At 40.2% G+C, this 25,575-nt stretch overlaps 1 long non-coding RNA gene across 1 annotated transcript; it reads right to left on the bottom strand.

Annotated features, from left to right (window-relative positions):
* Window positions 1-7,321: 7,321 nt before the first annotated feature.
* On the bottom strand, window positions 7,322-25,544 carry LOC133468174 (uncharacterized). The gene is made up of 3 exons (XR_009785426.1): window positions 25,484-25,544; window positions 22,080-22,151; window positions 7,322-7,630 (listed from the first exon to the last, which is right to left on the bottom strand). It is a non-coding gene; the product is annotated as an uncharacterized LOC133468174 (long non-coding RNA).
* Between the last annotated feature and the right edge of the window lie 31 nt (window positions 25,545-25,575).

Raw genomic sequence — 25,575 nt, 5'->3', positions numbered from 1 at the left:
ATAAGTTTTCAAGATAGTCTTAGAGTTGAAAAAAACTATGGTATGAAGTCAGGGTGAGTGTTTCAAATTGGGGCTTCAAGAAAGCAGGCTAAAGGTTTCTGTAAATTTTGCAATGTAATGTCTGCCACTTAAAGGACTGGAGTGGAACAGCACATCGTCAGTTCTCTGCATACTCTAGTGTCATTGTAGCTGCATTTTTTTTTTTTGTAAAAGCCAAATCTCTCCCAAGCTGAATTTGTAGATTATTCAATGGGCAAACATTTACACTGAGTAAGCGTAAATAAAAAAGTTCTGGAGCTGCGTCTCTCTCAAAAAAAAAAGTCTTGAAGTAGAGTAGCCACCAAACAACATCTGGAGTGTAAACCTTCCTCAGTCGCCACAGAGCAAACATCTGAACAGCAGTTTTATTATTTTCTCCCTTTTTTCCCTCTCTCATGATAGTGTGAAGAAGGCCTGCTGTCGCTTTGGACGCACGCTCACATTCATCTCACACCTTCTGCATTTCAATCCTTTCATTTCTAGAACAACTTCACTGTGAATTGACAACAACGGCACAGATGATGTGCTTAGACTAAACACATTTCAATCCAAAGTAAGGTTTCTATCTATCGCTCCTTATTTAGGTGTTACATTTGTTTTCAATGGGGATAGACCGTTCATCGGTTATCTACTGCCAAATGCAAGAGTGTAGTTTTTGACCTGCTCAGTATTGAGTTCTTGCGATAACTTCGGTTGTGAATTGATGCTAAATAAAATTGACAAGACTTAGTTGCCACGTTAATATCTACAAACTGGAGAAGGTCCAGTGGAGCTCTTGTGTTGCCGTCGTTAGATTCTAATCCTAATGTTGCATCCACTGAGTGGACCCCTTTGTGCACTTCAGGCAAGCATTCATTGCCGTTGTGTACAATAGAAACATCAAGGACAGACATGCATTCAAACTGGCTTATCAAGTACACAGGCAGCACAATACAAGCTGCCTCCTTCCTGCACACACATTAATATGCCAAAGCCATAAAAACGAGATTATTGTGCCAGTTTTTTGTCTTCTTCTTGGTGCACAATCAGCATAATAATGTCAATGTGATTAAATAAAGATTTGCGCGTGACCGTGCCGACAGCTCCCCCTATTAATAAAATGTCAAAATCAGTTTATCGAATGCATGCTAAGAGTCGGCGGGGCCGCAATCACCCTCCGAGCTCGTCTCAGGTGGTAATTTGCTGCCTGTTTTCCATATGAAAGACAAGCGGTGCGCTTGATTGGTCCGTCCGTGTACGCGCCTCTGACGGTGCGTGCCCCACAACCTGCTACCTTCTGTGCGTGGTGACTCATGTCTGCACACGCGCTTTTTACATTTAATGTATGTGTTATATACGTTTATATGTTACGTGTTTGGTTCCTGTGCAATCTAATTGGAAACATACGGAACGACAAGACAGTAGATGGGACCAGTCTCCCTTACATGGCCGTTATGACTGCGAAAACATACAAATGTATTATCGCCTCATCGTATCATTACATACAATGTAAAGACTAAAAATCTTACCAAGAATATTTGTCTTATTGTCGTCAAAACTAACTAAACTGAGACTCATCAGGTAAAAAGTAACTTATTTTAAGACAATTTTCACTTATTTCAAGCTATTTTTTACTTGAAATAAGTGGGAAAGTTTTTTTTTTCTTACCCCACTGGCATTTATTTCTATTTATTTCCAGTACAAATTAACTTGAAACAAGTGAAAATTGTCTAAAAACAATTGATGAGTATTATTTTAAGTGTAATGAGACTAGTTTTGAGACGAATAGAAATAAATATTCTTGGTAAGATTCCGATTTTTTTTGCAGTGTATCCAGTGGAACATCAGTTTTTGCATGCCCTAGTTTGACTTTTTTTTTTTTTTTTCCCCCACCCGCTGGCTGCTTTCATACAGTTGAAAATGGTCCAAAAGCATCCGCCTGACAGCGTCATCCCGAAAAGTTCTCATTTTAAAACACTTCTTGATGTTATTAAACATGAAGACAATTTGAAATTTTGGTGCGGAAGAACATGACTTAGGCGGGCTACATGAAATGATGTGGCGGGCCGGATCTGGCCCCCGGGCCTTGGGTTAGAGTTTCAAATTAGGGTCGCAAAATAGAGTTTCAAACCAGCATCAGGGTTTCAGACTGTTGCAGTTTTAAGTTAAGATTTGTGTTTCAAGTTCGAGTTTCAAAGGAGGGTTACGATTTTAAGTTATGATTTCAAAGTAGGGTTTCAAGAAAACATTAGGGTTTCAACTTCGTATTTCAAGCCTAAGTCTAGTTTAGGGTGTAAACAAGTGTTATAGTTTTAAAGTAGGGTTTCAAGCCAACGATATGGTTTCACGTTAGCGTTTCCAGCCAAAAATCCCTGAATTGTCGTTTAAGGTGGAATGAAATAATTTTGGGATATCACTCAATATCAAAAAGGGGTTTTGCCACAAAATCTGGAGATACGCTGCCCTGTCTGATGAAAAGTACATACAGTATGTCCAAATTTGAGTACTGGTACTTTCATCTTTTTAGCTGAGAGCAAAAAAAAAATTCATTTTTTTTTCTTTTAATTTTACACTATATTTTCTTTCAGAAGCCATGGTGTAAGTTGCTGCAGCTTTAAAGACGGGGACATAAACAGGAAATCAATATGAGCCGGTCGATTCTGTTTGGTTGCTTTTGCACTGCACTGAGAAAATAAAATCAAAAACAAGGAGTAGAGGCTGCTATTTTGGCGAGTGAAATGACATTTTGCGGCTCAGGTCAAAAATGACTGTGAAGGCAGCGTCTCTCAGAGGCTTGTCTTTATTTCTGTGTAAATTATTTTCCTTTCTCCGACATCAGTCAGGGGCTCACAAGGCAGCGCTAAATCCCAACATGGAGCTCAGTATACATATAAAGACGCTTTTTTTTTGGGGGGGGGTCGTTTGTTTTTGTAAAGCCTCTGACCTCATTTTGGAAGTAAACAGAACAAAAACAGAACAACTGGGATGGAGAAGAAAGCAGACAGGGCACATGTCCCTTTGATGTGATTTCAAATTCAACAGAAACTTATTTCATTGAACCCAATATTCTTTTATTGCCTCACTATATATATTACCTGACTCCAGAAACCTGCAGGCAGCTTTACAGCACACTTCACAATAAGCAGCACTTTGGCAAATAGTGAACAATTCTTCTTCTTCTTCTTCAAAAAAGGCTTAAAGCTGTTTAATGCCACTCCCAGTGGACGTTTAACTCAACATCAACCTAGGAGAATTACAAGTGTATTTAAAAAAAAAAGCATGTAGCATAGCCTTTAGCCTGCTAGCTTAATGCTAACACCAACACATAGCATAAATGTATATAACCCGCTAAATGGTGCAGCAACACATTTAGACATTCAATATAACATACACAGTCATATTCTTTATCCTCTGTGAGGAGCTGAGACGAGCTGCGATTTCTATACTGTACAGATGTATGTATGTACAGTCTTTCACTCTTAAACAGGTTAAATGGTGATTTAACTGATGCAAAGTTTGATAAAAACTGTTTAATTAATTTTAATGCTATTTAATTATGTCATTACTGCATGTTTTTATGAAGTAAAATATCATAGACTGCTATTTTTCCCCTCATTAAAAAATGTTTTTTGGGGGGGAGACTGGAACGGATTAAAGGCTTTTCCCATGCATTGCAATGGGGAAAGACGATTTGAGATATGAGCGACTTCATTTATGACCGAAGTCACAGAACGGATTAAACTCGTATCTGAAGGCACCTCTGTACGCAACTCTAGAAAATAGGACACAGCTATTTAGAGTAAGGCATTTATTGGGGGTGGGGAAGGCTTTATTTGCACAAAAATGAATACAGATACAGTAATTAATTATTGCCGATGTGCGTTGAAAACATGGTGGAGTCAGTCACTGTAAAGGTAACTACAGCCAGCTGTTATCTCTTTTCTAGAGGGGTGGGGGGGGGGGGGGGAATAGGAAGAGGAGTAGGGGGCCATCTATTTGGGGTATGACATTTATTTATTCAAGTGGACGTCGCAACTGACTTCACGGCGGAAACTAATTGTGCTTATTAAAACAAGAGGGAAGCATAGCGGAGCACTCAGCAGGTGGGGAAAAAAAGCCAATCGTCGCCGTCCCCAAAACAAAGTAAAGTCTTCCACATGGTTGAGCAGCAGAGTGCTCAGCTGCAGAGGAAACGCTCGGAGAGTCCAACGCTGCCAGCTTAACATGTGTCGAAGTGACCTGAGTGCATGTGCTTGTCATGGAGGTGACACCCGGCGGCGCATCAGCAACTCATCCATATTTCATATTCTTTTTTTTGTTCTTGTTTGCCTTTCAGACCACGTTAGGCACACAGCCAAACAGGACAGATACGAAACAATCTGGTTAAACCTTTGCTTTTAAAAGCTACATTTGTGCCAAAGTGACAAATGGGGGGGAAATAAAAAATAATTTGGAGATAGACTTCTCGTATGTATATTATTATGGTCGAATAAAAGCATGCTTGTCCACATTTTGTGATTTTCTTTGTTTTTTATTATGCTGATATGCATGCGTAGCGTGTACATGTACAACCCCAATTCCAATGAAGTTGGGACATTGTGTTAAACATAAAAAAAAAAAAAACAGAATACAATGATTTGCAAATCATGTTCGACCTATATTTAATTGAATACACTACAAAGATATTTAATGTTCAAACTGATAAACTTTATTGTTTTTAGCAAATAATCATTAACTTAGAATTTTATGGCTGCAACACGTTCCAAAAACGCTGGGACAGGGTCATGTTTACCGCTGTGTTACATCCCCTTTTCTTTTAACAACATTCAATAAATGTTTGGGAACTGAGGACACTAATTATTGAAGCTTCGTAGGTGGAATTATTTCCCATTCTTGCTTGTTGTACAGCTTCAGCTCTTCAACAGTCCGGGGTCTCCGTTGTCATATGTTACTCTTCATAATGCGCCACACATTTTCAATGGGAGACAGGTCTGGACTGCAGGCAGGCCAGTCTAGTACCCACACTCTTTTACTACGAAGCCACGCTGTTTTAACACATGCCAAATGTGGTTTGGCATTCTCTTGCTGAAATAAGCAGGGGCGTCCATGAAAAAGACGTTGCTTGGATGGCAGCATATGTTTCTCCAAAAACTGTATGTACCTTTCAGCATTAATGGTGCCTTCACAGATGTGTAAGGTACCCATGCCATTGGCACTAACACAGCCCCATACATCACAGATGCTGGCTTTTGAACTTTGCGTCCATAACAGTCCGGATGGTTCTTTTCCTCTTTGGCCCGGAGGACACGACGTCCACAATTTCCAAAAACGATTTGAAATGTGGACTCGTCGGACCACAGAACACTTTTCCACTTTGCATCAGTCCATCTTAGATGAGCTCGGGCCCAGAGAAGGTGGCGGCGTTTTTGCTTTGCATAGTAGAGTTTCAAGTTGCACTTACGGATGTAGCGCCGAACTGTATTTACTGACGTTGGTTTTCTGAAGTGTTTCTGAGCCCATGTGGTGATATCCTTTACACATTGATGTCGGTTTTTGATGCAGTGCCGCCTGAGGGATCGAAGGTCACAGGCATTCAATGTTGGTTTTTCGGCCTTGCCCCTTCCATGCAGTGATTTCTCCAGATTTACTGAACCCTTTGATGATATTATGGACCGTAGATGATGAAACCCCTAAATTTCTTGCAATTGTACGTTGAGGAACATTGTCCTTAAACTGTTTGACTATTTTCTCACACACTTGTTCACAAAGAGGTGAACCTCACCCCATCTTTGCTTGTGAATGACTGAGAAATTCAGGAAAGCCCCTTTTATACCAAATCATGTCACCCACCTGTTCCCAATTAGCCTGTTCACCTATGGGATGTTCCAAACAGGTGTTTGATGAGCATTCCTCAACTTTCTCAGTCTTTTTTGCCACCTGTCCCGGCTTTTTTGGAACGTGTTGCAGCCATAAAATTCTAAGTTAATGATTATTTGCTAAAAACAATAAAGTTTATTAGTTCGAATATTAAATATCTTGTCTTTGTAATGTATTCAAATAAATATAGGTTGAACATGATTTGGAAATCATTGTATTCTGTTTTTGTTTAACACAACGTTATTTGACAATTTTTTTAATTAAAAATTATTTTGCTAGTCACTGATGGTGTAGTGGTACACTCGCCTGACTTTGGTGCAGGCAGCGTGGGTTCAGTTCCCACTCAGTGACGGTATGAATGTGAGTGCGAATGGTTGTCCGTGTCTATATGTGCCCTGCGACTGACTGGCAACCAGTTCAGGGTGTAGTCTGCCTTTCGCCCGAAGTCAGCTGGGATAGGCTCCAGCGCCCCGCGACCCTAACCAGGATAAGCGGTGTTGAAAATGGATGGGTGGATGGATGAATTATTTTACACTACAAGAAAAGCATATCTCCCCAATGTGTGACAATTATAATTTTGACATTTTGACCCCCTGTATATCTTTACAAATAATTTTGTTTAATTTTAAACAAATGTCAATTAAAAAAATAAATATTACCAAAATATATTTTTCATGATATGTGTATGTGCTGTTTTTACCGTTGCTTCGTGTCTTTTTGCTTGTAAATAACATGATTATTATTATATGATTATCATTATTATGGCTATTTTTGTGTACTGAACAATCCCACATGCTGTATCTCCTGTATGTCAGGGCGTGTGCAGTGCTCTTTCAACATACCGCACTATTACTATGTACATATTTGACCTCTACAACTTTTACAGTACATTACTCTTCATTTTAACAACCCGAAGGAACATTACCGCCGTAATAAGCTAATTGGAGCGTGCTTGCCCGCTGCGGGTGTGCTGTAAAGCGACTTTGACAGTCTAAATAGTCTGCTGCATGGGTGTTGACATTTTATCAACTCAGCTAAAGTATCAGCTGATTCAGGAACACAAGGAAATACCATTCGGTGAGACTGTTTTAGATTCTCTGCAGTTGACCACCAAGCAGACTGTTTACCTGCGCTTTATTCCGCCTGCTTTTTCTGCTAAATGCACAGGTACATCATCAAGCAAGCAGACATGTAAATCATGCAGCCAGACTGACTACATGAGCCTTCTTTGTGCTCCATATGCAATACGTCACACTACTCGTTTTTAACAAGGTGTTGACGGGCTAAAACATCAAAACATCAGCAATTTGCATTTTGTGGATGTTATGTTTTGAGGTCCCTATCTCTCTCTCTCTCTCTCTCTCTCGCTCTCTCTCGCTCTCTTTCTCTCTCTATATATATATACATTACGCAAAAAAAAAAAAAACACGAAGGTTATGTTTTGATGTAGTACACGAGTTAACTGGTTAGTTAGCTAGCTCCTTAGCAAATGTACAGGGAGTATTGCAAGGTTATTTAGAGGGAAGCTATTGTCATTCCTAACGTGTCCATGACCCCAGGAGCATATAAATAAACTTCCAACACATTTGATTAACTTCTCACATGCCCCCGAGGTACGAGGCCTTAGTAGCTCACCATCGTTTAATCCTTGCCTCCGCGGAGAAGACTGTCGCTAACTCCAATCGCGAGCATCTGATCCTGCGTGGCCGCCGGCGTTGAGCTCTTCTACTGCTAGCTGAAAAAATACCAAAAGCAAAGGCATCATCAAGCCTTTCGCTTGATCGTGACAAAAACACGAGCAATGCATGACAGAATGTAAAAGACACCCATAGTCGAGTTGATCAGAATTGCGACTGCTCCAGTGCCGAAAAGGACCTACTAAAAACAGATTTTTATATTAAAGTCTTTAGTTAGTTATGATTTAATTTACATCGGCAATTAATTAATTATACTTTTGCAGATGTTATGTTTTGAGGTAGTTTGCTGTTTGCTTGTTAGCTATCTAGCTAGTCAGTGGGAGAAAGAACAGGGAAAACTTTGTAGCTTTTGAAAGGGTATGTTTATATTTATTTAGCTACTTAAGCAGATCACCAGTTGACTTTTTAGTTGGCTAGTTAATTGGCTCATATATATATATATATATTCATTTAGCTCACCATACACACAGAACATAACTTGTTGTTAGGTTCCTAGTTGGCTCATTAGTTAGCTCTTTAGTCATTTAGCTAGTTAGTTGGTTATAAAGATACACCAAACATCAAATTCATTGGTGTCAATTTTGTTGACTTTTTAATGTTGCTAGCTAGTGACTGTCTCATTAGTTATGCAGTTAGCTACCAGGATAACACAAAACTTAATTTAATCAGCTTGTTAGTTATCACCTTAGTTATCGAACTCGTGAGCTCATTAGTTAGTTACAAAAGTTACGCAAAAAAGATGTACCCTGCTCCAGATGCAGCGATTCTAACCCAAAACAAAGGGGTAGGAAGGCCCTTGCATTTTTTCCCAGTGATTTAGCCCTGAAGAGCGTCAATTACATCGTGACAGTGGTGTAATTACGCGAGGAGCCCGCGCCAGCAGACATGTTTGAACAGCTGCAAATGCGGACACCGTCCCCCCTGTCGTTTTAGCGCAACTATTTACTTTCCTCCCGACGTTTAATGGACAGTTTGCATTCTCTGCGCCAACATCTTTGAGTGGTCTGGGGTCATTTTGACGTCCTTTGAATATCTTTTATTTATTTATTTTCATTAATGGGAGCATGTGGAGGGTGTTAAATGGGCTAACAACACTTATGGACACTGTGGGAAATATTTTGATGATGCGGCGTTGCTGTTGAAGGTCCCTTACGCTTGGGCCAAGAAATTAACAGTGGGTCGCTAATGTTGATGACTTACATTGCCAACTTTTAACAAGTCAACCAATAGCTAGCTAGAGGTCTGCACTCTACTTTCCTAAAATAGTGGCTCAGTCCGTTTGCTAAATTTGTTGCTAACTTTGCCAATCAAACAGCAGCATGGTACCACATAAACAGTCGTGAAACAGTGTATGTTCTAAACAACTTTAGTTAACTTATTCTGGATGATAATTTATAGGTGACTTTCCCATAAAACCTAAACAAAGTTTCGTGGAAACATTTTTTGGGTGTAATGATACAAACAATAACAGATACGCACTCCTCATTGAATGCAATAAAGCTGCTCAAATATCAACCCCAAAAAGATATTAAAAATAAAGCAGTCTGGCTAGTAAAGCAGCACATCCCCAACCTCAGTCCTTATGAATATCATTATTGGTGTTTGGGACACCTTTATTTCCTCAAGAAACTTGGTGTCTAAATAAAAATAATGCATTGAAACAGAAAGCAATCTCACTGTGTTTATGATTCACTGAATTTGTGTGTCCACTTTTACATTTCCCCAGTTTCTAGGCCAATCTATCGCCTTCTGTGTCGAGAACCTCAGATGAGATTATTATTTTTTTTAAATAGCTAATACAAAATTGACCAGGGTGTTCTTGAGTTCATCAAGCCAGTACACTGCATGACATCATCCCATAGGTGAAATAATGTTCACTGGTGTCATTAAGGCTTCATTGGGAAGAAAATTTGCCATCTAAATCACACTTTCTGATATCAGCCTGGATCTAAAAGCACAATTACCGTCATCGTCACAGTGGTCCGCCTCTTAATTTTATCCCCCGACGCGATTTGAACATGATTGCAAAGCTGCCGCTGAAAATTTAATGGAAAGGTAATTAGCTGAAGGAGAAAAATAGTTCCTCCCAGGAGTGTCTGGAATTTAGATGGAACCGTCCACTTTTTAAAAATTGTATTTTATTTGTTGAAAAACTTGGTTGCAGGTGCCGAACAAACGTTTTTCCATCATTAAGGTATTTGATTAGATTGTCACATGGCAACAATCATTATATGCGCAACTAAAATGACGGAGACCATTCTGTACATCTAAATTGGCAACAAAAGATCTATTTCAAATCCAATGTACAAGTTCTCCTCGTTAAGGTAATCCGCCTGGAGTCTGGCACACTTTCCTAGCCTTCTCTGCCACACCTTCATGAACTCCTGGAAGAATTCTTCACACCATCACCATCTTAATGTTGTCCACGTCTTCGAAACAGGTCACCTGGATGACCCCTTGAGCTTGGCAAAGAGGGAAGAAAACACAGAGCCAAATTGGGCGAGTACGAAGGTTGCTCCAGCATGGTGATGATCTCAGACAGGAACTGTCAGATACTCAGGGCATTGTTGGCAGTCTCACTGTCATGGTAAGCAGACAAGAATCCTGCCACAACTATTGTCTCGTCTGGCCAACAACTTTTCGGACAATAGGAAAAAAAAACAACAACAACAAAAAAAAACTAACACAAAGGTAGGTGGAGATATGTTAACTTCACAGTTTAGTTCACTGAAAGCTGGTCTAACATGAACTAAGCTTGATGTCGGTTATGCATTTAATAGCTAGTCACTTTCATTTCCCCGATGCATTCATCACAAAAATAAGTCCTTTACAGAAATTATCGCAATTATTCCAGGACGGCTGCTTTGCATCGCTTCCAATCAGCGTCTCCTATGCTGACTTCTCATCTTTTTACAGTCATGTGAAGGTAATGTGTTTTTCATCCACCGCCACTGTGCTAATTCACATCTCGCGGAATGCAGTCAAAGCCACAGTTACGCGTGACAGATCGGCATCGGCTAACTTGATTAAATCACACGCGGTGCCACAACAGAGGCACCAGCATCTGTGCTGTTGTGCATAACAATGGCACACGCTAGACCATTCGCAATCAATATATAGATGTTTTTAGTATATATCATTTCCACCAAACACCAAGGTAGGGGCAGTGTTATAAAACTGCCACAAATCCGCAGTATGTGTTGTTTTATATTGATATAAAACTATTTTTCTGTTTACAACAATTTACATACCCCCCCAAAAAAATGACATTTATAAAACGAATATTGTAAAATTTGTAAAACAAAATGTTAAAAAATCTTCATTCTATTTGCAAAACTGTAACATTAAATTTTTAAAAATTGTTTTAAACTGCACAATCAATAATTTGTAGATTTGTGAAAATAGTTACATTTGTAAAGGTTTTTTAGATAAGAATCAAATCTGTAGCAAATGTAACATTTGTTGTAAAAATCTATTTCGATGCAAATAATGTAAGAAATTGTTTGTAAAAAAGTAAAATGAACACAAACATTTACAAAATACATGGTTAAAAAAAATCAAAATGTAAAATTGTTTTAATGTTTTCAAAATGTACATTTGTTAAAAAAAATGTGAACGAGAACAGAATATTTTAGATTAGTTAACGTATACAAAATGTATTTTTGTAAAGGAATGCGAATTTGGGAAGAATTTTAAAAACTTAAAAAATGTAATTGTAAAGTTAAATCTGTTTTAAAATTGTAAATGAGTGAACATTTGTACATTAAATATATACATTTGTAAAAATGCCAAAACTGAATACATTTGTGGGGAAAAAAACAGTAAAATGAAAAACAATTTGTGAAAATAATGTAAATATTATTTTGGTAAAATTAATTGTAAATGTGTAAAAAAAAGTTACATTTCATGAAACGTAAATTTTAATAAAAAAAAAAAAAAAGTAAAATGTGAAATGCAAAAAAATGTGACGACAAAACAAACAAACAAAAAAAGTACAATTTAAAGAATGTTGAATTAGTTTTCTAATATGTTAAGGAGCCATGAATTAGATCCCCAATGTAAATGTGTTTTGATGCTGTTTTTAAATTTTATTTTTTTTAATTAAATGAGCGACTCATTCTGTTCTCTGAGCATGAAAACTTGTTTGAAGTGTGCAGCGCACTGTAACAAAACGAGGGCCCAATAAGAAGTTGCACATTTTTTAACGAACAGAACCAACGGCCATTTTTTCCCCTGCATACGAACAATAGGTTTTAATCACACCGGAGCAGCAGCAGCGAGTGAGTGTACTCCACTTCCTGTTTGCTGCCGCACGCCACTGAGCTCACTGCAGCCCGTAATGAGCTGCCTGGTGCCTCAGCTGCTCTGATCAAGTCTTCCCTGTGATCACTTCCCAGTGTAATCCCTCGTCGGGCGGGTTCCGAGCAGCCGGCGGCCCGCTTCCCATTAACGCCGCCGCCGTATCATGCGTGGCCACGGTAACTATCTCCAGGCCAAATTCATGAAAGATTCCGGCTCCACATACGCACACACACAGTCTTATAGAACCTCTTGTACATTCTGCAGCATCTAATTAGGCCTGCACACTGTACAAGACATGGGGTGAAAAGGAGCCACAGATAATAACACAGCCCGTGGAGGGGACCGCTTAGCCTCCAGTTTAAAATGTCACACATTTACATGAGACTCAATGCTGCGTGGTGCTGAATGTGACCTGACGCGCACCTTACAAATAGCATGTGAGCAAATGCGTCAAAATGTCACCCTTTAACACGTGGTCCTCTCTGAGAACCACTAAGGCCCACGGAGCAACGAGGCCGAAACCAACTGTGTGTTGTGTTGCACAGGGTTCGGCAACCAAAATTTTCATGAGCGGCCGACTGTCGGCCACGGGTTAGCAGAGCGACGAGACCTCAGGCACTTGAGAGAAGTCAGAAGGTAAATTTATCACATCTAAATTTTCGAATCAATTTTACGTTCTGAAAAAAAACTTCAAACTAATAGATTTTGAGTTTTAGTGACGCTATCAGGAAAAGTCATGCTACCAGTGAAGCAGCCTGTGGCCAACGTTGGCTTGTTCACAGCGCGAATTATATCTTAGTGTTTATAGTGCTATTTTGCTGAAGTCAGACAGCATTCTCTGTGACTATTTATCACAACGACACACTTTCGTAATTGCATTCCACTATGAATGACCGTGCTCGAGAATCGTGCTCATACACGCTATTGAGTGGCGTGGCTTTGGTCACAATTGTAGCATGTCTACAATTGTCCAGCCTTTGCTGAGGTTTTATTTATTAGGTGAAACATACCAACACTTGCCTGTGTACCTGCTGAACAGTTTTGAGTGCTACCACTATTTGTTTTATATATTTTTTTTAAAATCAATCATTGGCTGCTGCCTCTTTGCACCACATTGAAGCCTTGAGTGGACAATGGGGTCGTGACAAGGATAAACGATCTCCCGGCCAGGGAGTAGTTCAGATCCCGTAGGTGTGGGAGGTCAGATCTTGCAGTTATGTGAATGAACTTCTGCTTCAGCCCCCCCTACCCCTACCCCCCATCCCACCGCACCCCCGCCCTCCACTTAAAGGGCCTTCGCAAATTCCCCATCCATGCGTCACTGTATTAACACCGCCCTGTGTCCTTGCTGCTGGTGATGAATTATTCAACAACGACAATGCTCATATCGGGCAGCAGCTTCTGTGACTTTAACAGTATGTGCGGGAGACCAGTAGTTCCCCACATACCAGACTAGCTAATCCCCCCAAGACTACTCTTTCCTTCAATTGGAAAGAAAGCCATGTAGTTTATTGACAGTGCCAAAGCAACCACACATTTTACAATACAGTGGTACCTTGATGTTGGATTTTTGTTTTGTTTTGCTTTTTTAGCTTCTGCAACACCCTTGTATATTGGCAAGGAAAGCCAGGAACTGATGCACTTTTCAGCTGTTTACAGGATGAACAGTCAAACACACAATTACAAAAATGAAAACTCTCAAGGAGCTGCTGTAGGCCACAACTCGCGCCCGAATTATCACAGAGAGACTAACCTAACCGAGTCAATCCGACTCAAGCTCCTGATCTGATGTCAGTCACTAGGCCACACCCCTTAAAGGCACACATCCAACACAAATAATACAGTATGCACAGTAAAAACACTACAAGCTTGTTTACAGAGGACCTCCGCTATTCACAGGGGATAGGGACCAGGTCGGTCCGCGAATAGTGAAAACCTGCGGATAATTGACAATCATGATAATTGCATTGGAAAATATATATTTTTTTAAACTCAGAAAATTCTTGAATAAGCGGGAATAAACCACTAACAAGCATTTTGGGGGTTGAAAATAAAATAATATTTTAAAAAATTCCAAAATTGGAAAAAAATGGATTTAAAAAAAAAATCTGCGCATATGCCCAACCGAGTATTCGAGGGTCCACTGTAATTCTTTATATTATCTTTTATTTTTGTTAAATTAAATAAAAACTAATTGTTTTGGGGGGACTTTTTGGGGGTGCAGATTTTTCTTGTACGCTGCTGTTCCAAGTAACTAAACAATTGTGTATTTGGCTGGTTAGACCTTGCGTACTGCACTCGGTGTGTCTGCTCTATGCAATTTGTGATTAACAAAATATGGCAAGAATCCCACTGCTTTTGACTCATTTTGATTCAAGACGCCCCCCTGTAAGACACCGCACAGCACTGGTCACAATATAAAAAATGATTTTGTCCTTGTTGCTGCATGAATAATTCAGCGTTCCTATCACAGCCAAGGGGACGGAAGCTCCAGCATACCGGACTAGCTAATCCCCCCACCCTACTCTTCGTTCCCACTCCACCATTTCCCAACACTTCTTTACCTCACTGTTCTATTTTTTCCAATCCTGACTTCGAGCCCTCTGCTCGCTATCTGTCAGCCGCTCTCCGCCTTTCCGAGGGACAGCCACTTTAAACCTTTTGCCCACAGCTCTTCCTTTTCTCGCCTCTCAATATCGCACCTCTCTCTCCATCCCTGGAACCGACCTCCGGGACTGGAACCAATACCCTTTTAGGGCTCCTTTGCTCATTAAAGGTCATTTCTTTGGTGGTTTGGATGTAGAAATGGACAGACTTCAGCGCGCGTTTGCAGCGCACTGATCAATGTTTTCGCCGCGTTCGTACTGTACCTCAGTCTTTACAAAGAGGAAGGAGAGGATCCTTTTTGAATGTAAAGGCTCAATTACTACCATATTGATTTTGAATGGTTTTAGACATCCTCAGAAGCTGAGCTCAAAAAGTGAGTTCCGTTTTAGTCTTATATCGGTCACAATTTTTTACAGATTTTCAGGGACTATTAGATCGTCGGCTGACTTTGCAGCACATCAGACACAAGATGAGCCTAGCATAGCAGGAGTGAAACATCAAGGTCACAATTTTGTACTTTCAGGGATGATTGAAATCTGTTGACTTTGAACGATATCTGACACATGACTTACCAAGTTGCAAAAATTACAATTTTGATTATATCAGATGTAAGATGGCCTCAATGTCAAACCAATTTATTTCCCTTTCAGCAGTTACAATTCTGTACAGATATTTCTATAACCTTTCAGAGATGTTTAGTCTTTGTCAGAGCAAAAATCCATTTGCTATTAATTAAATCCAATTTTAGACGACCCTAGCAGTAGAGGTAAAATGTCATACCAACTTGTCTATTTTCATCATTTTCCTGAGTGACATTTGACTGACAATTGATCCAATATCAGTTTAAAGGTCATGAAGAATCCATGTTTGTTTTTGGGTTTTTTTGCACCGTAGTTTAGCAGACGTGCATGAATTATCGTATTTGTATGATCCTCTCACCTCCCCCTTCCTGTAATCTTCCATCATTTTTGTCACATTCATCAGCCCTCGAAGTAATCGGTCCATCGGGCCATCTCCTTTTAATTAATTTGTCGACGCGGTAAACACGGCGCTTACTGCGGCACTTTCTGCCTGGGTGAAAAAAAGGCATAAAAAAAACCAAAAAAACAAAATGGCCTTTTACTTGCTGTTTTTATGAAGCCGTTAAAACATTTCAGGGCGCTGAAGAGGAAAGCTAAAAAAAAAGATGCGGCGTGACAAAAGTGTTGTTGTTGCTTTTGATTGCAAGTCATTGACACATACAGACGATTAGAAATAATTAGTCGGAATGATTCCTTGATCCAAGGTGAGGAGATAACATGTAATTTACTAATGGAGGCCCAGTGAAGAACATCAGCGGGAAACAGCAGGAAGACGCTGATTTTACTCGCCTATACGACTACGTTATCTCAACAGCTCGCTAATAGAAACCCTCTTCCGTATTGGAAAGATATTCATCACAGCGCTTTGGCTAAAATGATGCAATAATACATTTTGGACAGAGCAATTTCCAACCCGCAACCCACCAAGAGCAATTTGTTCCGCTTTCTATCCTCATTTTTTTGTCCCCCCCCCCATATGAGGTCTCGAGAATTCACATTGCCATTGAATTGAATTGACATTGCAATAACACTGTCACTCGGGGTCAACAGTCTAAAAGGAGAGCAATGATAATATTGTTTGCTTCTACAGGTAACTAACCAACCAACTACTGAGCCAATTGCTCTGTAACCAGCTAATTACTGGGTCACAAAATTCAAATATAACATTTGTTATTTTTCATGTAATCCTGTTAACTAATTACATAACCAGTAAGACAATTGAAAGAACGAACAAAAGAACTCCCTAACTACCAAAGTAAACACTTTTGTTCTCATTTTTGGTTTAATGCTGGTAACTAACTACATAAATAATGAGATAACTGCTAGCTAATTAACTGGATGTCCGCTAGTCAGAGGCTGAACTGCAATGGGTTTGTTTGCAGAGTGAACGTGTAGTGGCTAGAGCATAAAGCAGTTACACCTTCTGTCCCTTACCTAATATGTTCCGTGTGGGAAATTTGTATGCCTCTGCTCCTTACTGGAGGGGGAAAAAAAAAAAAAAAAAAAAAAAAACCAGGAAGAAGATCTTGGGAAAAATACCCCCCAAAAGAAAAGAAAAAATTAACCAAAAAAAATCCCAATAAAAACAAATCAAATATATGGGGGGTCCTTGGTTTATGACGGTCCAAAAAAACATGCAATGACAAACTTTCATTTGATTGTTTTAGAAGTACAAATACTGTCATTGTGACTTACTACCGTGTTAGTGTAGGTTCTGACAACATGTACAACCTGGATTTTGTAATTTTGTCGTGAACCGAGGGCCCCTGGTGTATAACAAAAGAACAGAGTGGTCTCAGAGGCCTTTGATTAAAACCCCAAGAGCGCCTCATCGTTACTGTCTATTTGAGACAATGCCTCGTTAAGGCTTGGGGTTAACAAGCATTTTATTGTTTTTAGATTGATGCTTTTTCCTCCGCTCCTCCGAGATTGTCCGAGCCAAATCCTCCTCGGTGAAGGTTGTAGGCGCCCCCCGCTGTTGGTATCATACACGCATACCATTCAGCGAGGAACGTTTCTGCAGAGGCGTTTTGCTTGATCGCAAGACCGAGCGCCGGCATCACCTTTGCCTCCGACGCAACCATGCTCGTAGGGCTACCTAGCGGCAGCGTGCGAAAGAGCTTTGAGAGGCTAATTTGGTTTATAAGGAATATGCTTGTTAATAATTGACTCCCACTGGAGGCGTGAGGGGAGAAGGAAGAAGTCTTCCTCAACAGGACTACAAATGATCTTTTAATCTGATAGGTTAATGAGGGGAATTTAGAGGCTTCCATTGACAGGTGAGCCTTTGTTGGCTAACTCGTGTGACATAACCACCTTTTAAATTGATTTGTTCGAAATACAACTCCAAAATGTGGCCTCTCCTTTTCACTAAGATATAACGTGATGATAATGTGCTTGATGGCAACTCGGGTTCTTTTTAAGGGGGCAAGCTAAAAGGCTTTACAGTTGTCCAATGGGTTGGGTGGTCATCATTGGAAGGAACCATTTTATTCAGAACACAATACCTTTAGGCTACCTCAGTGAGTCTTACGAAGGAACAGATAAACAGAAATTCCATAAACAACATAGTAGAAAACTATGCCAACATGCTACTGGAGCAAAGCTGGTGAGCAATCAGAATCAGAATCTTCAAGATGCTTCTTCTGTGTGGAATTTTAGTTTATTTGTGATGTCTGAGGTCACTGATGTTGGATCCAAACTCCTCCAACCGTGCCTTTTTCGACCTATGCGTGTATGGTACTTTGTGCACTGGGAACACAAAAGACTCTTCCAAAGTTTTCCCACAGAATTGGATGCAAACAATCATCTACAATGTCTTGCTTAGATCCCTTTTGTTATGGGTCAAATGCGTCCCCTGCTTAGCGTAATCTCCATAGTGTATACAGTTCACACTGTCATGGTTCATTTGACATTTGAGTTAATAATGAGATTAAAAAACCTATGAGGATTGTTTTACAAATTCTCCTTTTTCTGACACTTTTGAAAGATTAAACAAGCAGACCCAGGAGCATTACTGCTGTTCCTTAGAAATTAATGCAATCAAAAAATATATTTTTTTATTTTATTTATTTATTTATTTTTTTAAGTGTGAGGAGAATGCTGACTGTGTCTTGACAGAACTCCTTTTCTGTTGCATCCATCCATCCATCCATCCATTTTCTACACCGTTTAACCTCATTATATATGTAAATTCACTTGATTACACCTAGAATGCAGTGCATTTTGATCAGATGGAATAACATACCAAGTTGTTGCTATTGTAGGAAATCCAAAAGGAAAACAAAAAACTTGGACTTCTGGATCCATAGAGTTTTGACAAAAGTATCTGATGAAACCGATTTTATACTTAACAACGAAAAAGAAGAGCTAACATTCGAGGCTCTCGTTCCAATCTCAGATTGGTTAACTCATTGATCAGGCTGTATAAACATATACAAAGCGATCCGATTATTTGTGCGTAAACTGGAAAACCTTCTGCTGTAGCAAGGGGAACAGTCGCCCAAGCCCCGCAGACGTGCTCCAGTGCGGCTGAAATGCGAGAGGCTCATTAGGCCCACAGTTTCCCCGATGAGACGTTTTAATTACAAGCCAGTGGTACTCGCCTTGCATTCCAACGAGTGTTAGCGGCATAGCGGAAGCGCTCTGTCATGTTGCTATGTGGGTTGGTGAAATTTTGTCTCAAAGCACTAAAGACAATGTACTGTACACCTACAGTCAGGGTGCTGCTACAGTGCACCCTCACTATTTTCAGGGGTTAAGGGCCAAGCCCTGATGCGAATAGCAAAAGAATTTGCGACTAATAGACATCCCACTGAATGTTCTATCACGCTGCTGTTCGCTGTCAACCCGCCTGGCTATCAAGAGGCCACTACTCCACTAAGATGATGCGCCTTAGAGGGATCAGGGCGTTGGGGCACTATATTTTTGGATTACAGACAGAGCACAAGAATGCATGAATAACTGTGAATCGGTATGTTTTTTCTGTGAATAGTTATTTGGTAGGTCCTACAGAAAACTGGAATCGATGGGGTTTACTGTATTCTGCAGGGTATGACGCATGGGGAATCTTTCGCCGCTCCGTTAGGATGCAGATGCGATTAGCAATCAGCATTGCTGCGGTGGAACGTCCCTCACGCAGATGTCACCTTCCCATGAAAAAAAAAATAATAATACAGTTTTAGAGCCCTTAATTTGTCTGGGTAATCCCACCTGTCACCTGCTACGGAGAGAAGTCATCTCCCAGAAACACATTCATCAAGTGGCAAGTGTCATCTATTAACATGCCAGGCCAGAGTGGCTGGGATTTAACCCCCCCCCACCCCCCCCCACACACACATATAAGTAACAACATGCACTTGTTAGTTGTTGGATTTACACCAGTCGGAAAATATAATCCCCCAGTGATTCCCTGCTGCTGCCAGATCCTGGGGAATTAAAAAGTCAAATCCCTCTCACTTTTACGAGCATTTACTGTACACAATGGAAACCCCTACCCGCACAATTATTAATAGTGCTAGTGCTAAAGGGAGATACGAAAAAATGATTAGCGAGGAAAGGGTTAGCGCCAGCATGTGGTGGGAATACAAACATCCATCAGCAAAAAGGCGCACCAACAGCAATTTTTCAGGTATGCAGCAATAATAATAATGACAAAAAAAATACAGCAATCGGCATATCGTAGTATTGTTGTCATCGCAGTATTGTAACAAACTGTTCATCAGCCTGCCCGCCCGTCCATCGTCGCATCCTTGCACCTCTAAAATCACTACTTTTCAGTGGAAAAAAAACCCCTCCAAAAACACCATCTGGATTAAGTCACCAAACTTGCTTGAATTATTATTTTTTAACCACATTTCAATGTTTTTATTCACATTAGTATTTCTTAGTAAAAAAAAATTATTTTTTTTGGGGAGAGTTCATGAACAGATTAATGGAATTTCAAACAATTTCATTGGGGACAATTGATGATATACGGGTAAACAGAGTTGTTGGTCAGATAAAAAGTGAAACTTTTGAGTCAAAGTACCACTGTATTGGGTCAAATCATTGAAAATTGAAAGCGATCTCATACTGACAACTTGTACAATTGATTGCGCCTTCAGATTTGAGGCCACGTTTCACACACATGCTAATGTCATCGTGAGCTTGCATACCTGCCAGACACCTGATTTAATTTGAGAGGGACTCCGTGAAAATTCTCAGGGTACACATGAACAAACTGCTGACAAGGCCCTGACATGCGTCGGCATGGCAACAAAGGGGACAACAGGCACAGCAGAGGGTGAGACAAAGTCATTCAGCGAACTTCCTTCAGTGACGTGAAAATGCAATCCCCCGCTGATAGAATTTGGCCTTATTAATGAATAATTACAATTTAAGCCCCCCGTCAGTCTTCAAATCTAATCAACCAGAAACTTATTATTTCAAAACGGTATATTCTGCCTCTTTGTTCGCATGATAACGAGTGAGGCGTAGCTGATGTGATCTTTAATTAACCCCATCCTCGGCTTCTTTGTGTCACTACACAGAGCCAAATTAGGGTACAGTTATTGCACTTTTCACTTCTAGAATCGTAACTCATAAACAAATGTGTCAGGTGACCTTAGAAATGTATGTGGCGCATACAGCACATCGCCAAACAAATACTCATGCTTATAAGTGCGTCGAACAACACTGCTGCTCAGCTTAGCTTTTTGGCTTTGACGTTTCCTTGTTGTCTGTTTGGCCGATCTTTGGGAAACCCGTCGTGTGTTGGTGGGATTACAAACGTTTGCCATGTTGTGACATCACAATCTGGCAAAATTCTAAATGTTTCTCCACAGACACATTTGGCTGAGTGGGCAGGCACTCCAGAGACCCGACTATTGTAACAGAGTACATTTTCAATAATAGGGTTATGCGCAACTAACTTCCGCATTTGGCAAAACAGGTTGAAGCGCTTCCTTCCGGCTTGGGTAAATGTCGAGCCTTACAACAGGAAACCGGGACAAAGCACCCGGAGGAACTTTAAGGACGGAAATCTTGCTGTCAGTATTCTCAATTTGGTTCCAATGTCTAACTTATAGTTATCCACTATTTTAAGCACTTGAGTGATTTTTTTTCAGCCACATTCCATGTAAAATTATTCAGCTTCTTTGGCTTTCCCTTCATACAATATTTCCTTACCTTTTCTGTGTCTCTACTTCTCCATCCAGTTTCTATCTTTCCTCAGTTTAAAGTCTTTTCTTGTTGCTGTTTCCTATTGAGTTGTGTACAGTTTGGTTGGCAAAATAGTGTACTTCATGCACCTGGTCTCCTTTCGGCTTTGTCCAGACGCAGTCATAGGTGCACTTGCAAGCTGCCTTTCTTCATCTGGTAAAATAATTTGCAGATAGATATTTTAATTGTTTCTGGAGTATATTTTTGGGGTTTTTTTATGGTGTGGAGTTGCTGGTTCTATCACCAAACGTCCTTGTCTTCCCCTTCATAGGGTTTCTGGGCTTGGAGGCAAGATAGCAAAGTGATACAAACAAATAAGTCCTTCTTAAAACAGAATGCTGGCTCAAATTATTCAAAACTGAAGCAACTTGCACCATTGATTGCTGACAGTGAGAACACCTCTTCCTTATACACCCCCCCTTTCCCCTGGGGAATGCCATCCAATCATACGAGAGGGCAAGAACTGCAATTAGCCGCTCGTGAGAGCAACACTGTAGTGACATACAATCAACATGGAGAGAGTGAAGAAGATCATGTACATAAGAGGAAATGGTGCTGCATGGAAAAGGAGGGTCAATACCCCAAAGAGTCATTACGACCCATCTATCCGTCCAACAGAGCTTCGCCACCCACGCCGCGGCACTTTTAATTAGACCCCGTGCATTACGGCGTCCTCTCCAGCACTTTGCAACTTTTGGACAACGGCCCTGCAGGGGCTTGCGGGAAGCTGAGGGATGCTGGGTGGGCGGGTAAGGTGGGATGTTTGAGCGTGCTGTGGAATGTGTGCGCGCCTCACCTTAAAGTCAACGTGGAGAGGTTTTCATACGCAGCCACACGGATAATGAGCAGCTGGAGTTTTGGTGATTTCCTGTGAGAGCGACATAAAGACGAATCAGCAGTCTTCAGGACTCATTATCTCGCTGCTGCTGTCACTGCATTAAAAGTAGCGGTCACTAAACCCCTGACCACCAACCTCTCCCCCAAAACACCCTGACGAGCACAAGCAAGCAAAAGTATGTCCGCGTTTTTGTTTGAACAACAACCTCAGCGACATTCAATTTCAAGAGTGGAGCCTGACAATAAGCAATTGAGATTTCTCGTTTTCCGATCGTGTCCACATGGTAAATATTCCAAGCGTAGATAAAATGCGTGACCACAAGCCAAAGTGATGTCGCTCTTTTCCCTTTTTTGCCACAGGAAGGTGGATTGTCATTCGATAGTGAATAAAGTAGTGCAAATAAATACATAATGGAGCCAAAGTAGAGTCTGTTGATATGTGTTCATCATTTGCACCCCTGTGCCACCCCACCAGGCCCCATCTCTTAAAGGCACATGCATGTACACAGACAACAATACATAAAGTATTTTCTAGCCATTTTATGCTTGCAATTAGTTTGTGTCCAAATAAGTTTACAATCTGTTTAAAAATGTTTTGATGAGTTGAAGTGTGTTTTTTTATCCGTTTAAATGTGTTTAAGCTGTGTGGGAAGGATGAAACTTATTTTTCTAAAATGGTATTTCCATATCGTGGATTTTCTATTGCGTGTGGCTCTGGAACATTTTTGCCGCATTAAACGGAGGTTCACTGTAATTATCTGGACAAGCGAGCAGGCTACAACGCACCAGTGAATAGCTGAGTGCGCTTTACAAGTAAGACTCGAGCATATTATTCTGCTATCAAATGTCTTTGCAGGTTCTAACTGCAATTATACTAAGACATGTCCATTCTAATCTGTTTACACACAGCAAATACAGTACCTAAATCATAATTTTAAATCGTGGTGGGAGCATATTATCAAGACGTTGCTTTATCCAGTTAGCTGCCAATTTTATCACTAATGCTACATCACCAGGATACAAAATAAGAGGCGACTGCAGAGACAATGTGGAGCAAATAATCAGTTCAAAATAACTGCCTATGTTGGGTGACGAATTTGGCTGACAAAGATGTGTGAGTGACTAAAGATGGCTGACTGAACTGCATGACAAAATTGGGTATCGAAGTTGGATGAGTGACAAAAGTTGCGTGACAATTGGAAGAAGAGTCAAAGCCAAAACTCTAAGATGAACATGTGATCACCCTGTTGGACTGAGGTTTGCGTAACACTCACCGGTCCATAATGGATGTGCTCAGCTTATCCAGTCAAGATGGAGGTATGTTGAAATAATCACAGAGACCGTGAGGTTGAGTGATGACATGTTAAGGGCGAGTGAACCCGGGTGGCTTAACGTCCGGTCCATGTGCATCAAGAGCTGACCTTGTAATTATATCTATGATTATAGAGTAGTATGGATTACTGTATCACATGCTTTGAAAACTGCCAATAGATGAAATGTTATTGAAGCAGCTTTCACTGTGTTATTGTGTGCTACTGGCATTGGTGCAAATTTTAATAATTCACACACAATATGAATACATTTGTATAATATATGATAATATGAAGGTTAGACTTGAATTCTACACTCAAGGACCATTCAGTAGATTTCCCCCGAGATTTCTGGCCTTTCTGTCGGAACGTTGTGCAGTCATCCCATTATAACAATTTCTGCCTTAAAAAAAAAAGATACTACTATACTACTACGTTAGCGATGAAAAGCTGTATTTACAAATTGCTAAATCGATGGTACGAAACATCACCTAATTAGCAAGCCCGTTGGATTTTCTACTACTAAACGTAAGAGTTCTTGCGGTATGGATTTTTAAGCAGGGCCACACACAAAAACCTAAAAGGTAGAATTAGATTAGCCTAAAAGTGAAACCATGCAATCCCAGTGCGCTACAGTTTAAAACAATCTAAAGAAACCAACACATTCACAAATTGGGACCGGAGAAAGCAATGATAGCTGTAAACTCGACATCTTTCATGACTTTCACTTCTTTTCACTGGTACTGTGACACACTGACCTTGCATTGATAGGTATTTTTTGAGAAGCCAATTAAATAATTCGAAGAGAGTAACTCAAGCACAGCGATTGAGGCAGGAGTCACGGAGCCCATTCAGCCTAAACCAGCATTGGGGAGAAACATTAGCAGTGACAAGACCCAGGTGAACTGACCTGGAAGATATTGGAGACAATAAATGTAGATCTGACAAGAAATGAAAGGCACAGTTGAAGGAAAACCAACAACATGGGTGACATAATCCACTCGTATGGAGCAGAACAGTTTGAAATCAAGATCAGTGACAGAAAGGTATCATAATTTGAAGTCAAGTACAGCAGCCAAAAGGAGATTAACGGCCCAAGGCAGCTAAAGAAGCAGTGGACAAAGGCTCCTGAGACAGAGAAGGAGGGCATTGTCATCCTCCAGAGACCTTGAGGAGAGCAGAGAAACCGCAGAAATCCAGAATGAAGAAAGAGCGAGCAAGATCACGTTTCTTCAAAGATTCCTTCAAGTTTATAAAATAACTTTTCACCAAAGCACCCTAACGTACATCTTTTTGAACAGCAAAGACGTCCTATTTGTAAGAAGGCAATTTAGAGTTTTCAATTAACTTAGAACAAAAATGATGAACTGATGGAAATGGACTGAACTGACTCAACGGCAGAAGCCAGGAGGCGGAAATAATTTTCAGACAGACTGAAGGAAAAGGCAATGATTCATCATGCCAATCGGGAAGCATTCATCTTGAGCACGTTATTATAAAAGCCTGTGTCCAAATCATTCAAACTCATCCATCTGTCTGCCTTTCTGACTGTGTATTAGCTTGCCTTTGATTAAGCATCAAATGAGTGGGGCATCTGGTTTGTTTAGTCCTTACAAAAATAAACATCAATTTCGCAGTCTAGTGATAGAGGCTTTTGAGCTTAAAACAACGGCGTATATGCAAAAAAAAAAAAAAAAAAAAAACATCAGGATAGCGGTATTTCTGCATATGTATTGATATTTTATAGCTAGAGAAAATGCTGTATCATGATATTGATAGTTACATTTGTGTATTGATACTGTATTCCAAGAGAAAATGCTCCATCATGATATCAATAGTTACGCCTGTCTATCAATTTTGTAATGTAACACAAAACTATCCCTCACCAAACACCACAACAATATTTATACTCTTGTATTGCTACTGTATCGCAAGACAAAACAATGTAACGATATATCTTCCTGTATCTACAGTGTCCTAAAACAAAATATTATATTGCTTGTGTATCAATACTGTCTCACGAGACAAAATTAACGTTGATTTTGATATTTACCGTATGCTTGTGTAGGGCTGGGGGCGGAGGAAAAAAACTAACTGCTAAATTGACTTCAAACATAGGTCGACAAAATTTCTGCCTCAAAACCC

This window comes from Phyllopteryx taeniolatus, chromosome 18, assembly GCF_024500385.1.
Source record: "Phyllopteryx taeniolatus isolate TA_2022b chromosome 18, UOR_Ptae_1.2, whole genome shotgun sequence".
NCBI lineage: Eukaryota > Metazoa > Chordata > Actinopteri > Syngnathiformes > Syngnathidae > Phyllopteryx > Phyllopteryx taeniolatus.
Note: the sequence above shows the minus strand (reverse complement) of the source record. Positions and strands in the feature narration are given on the sequence as shown.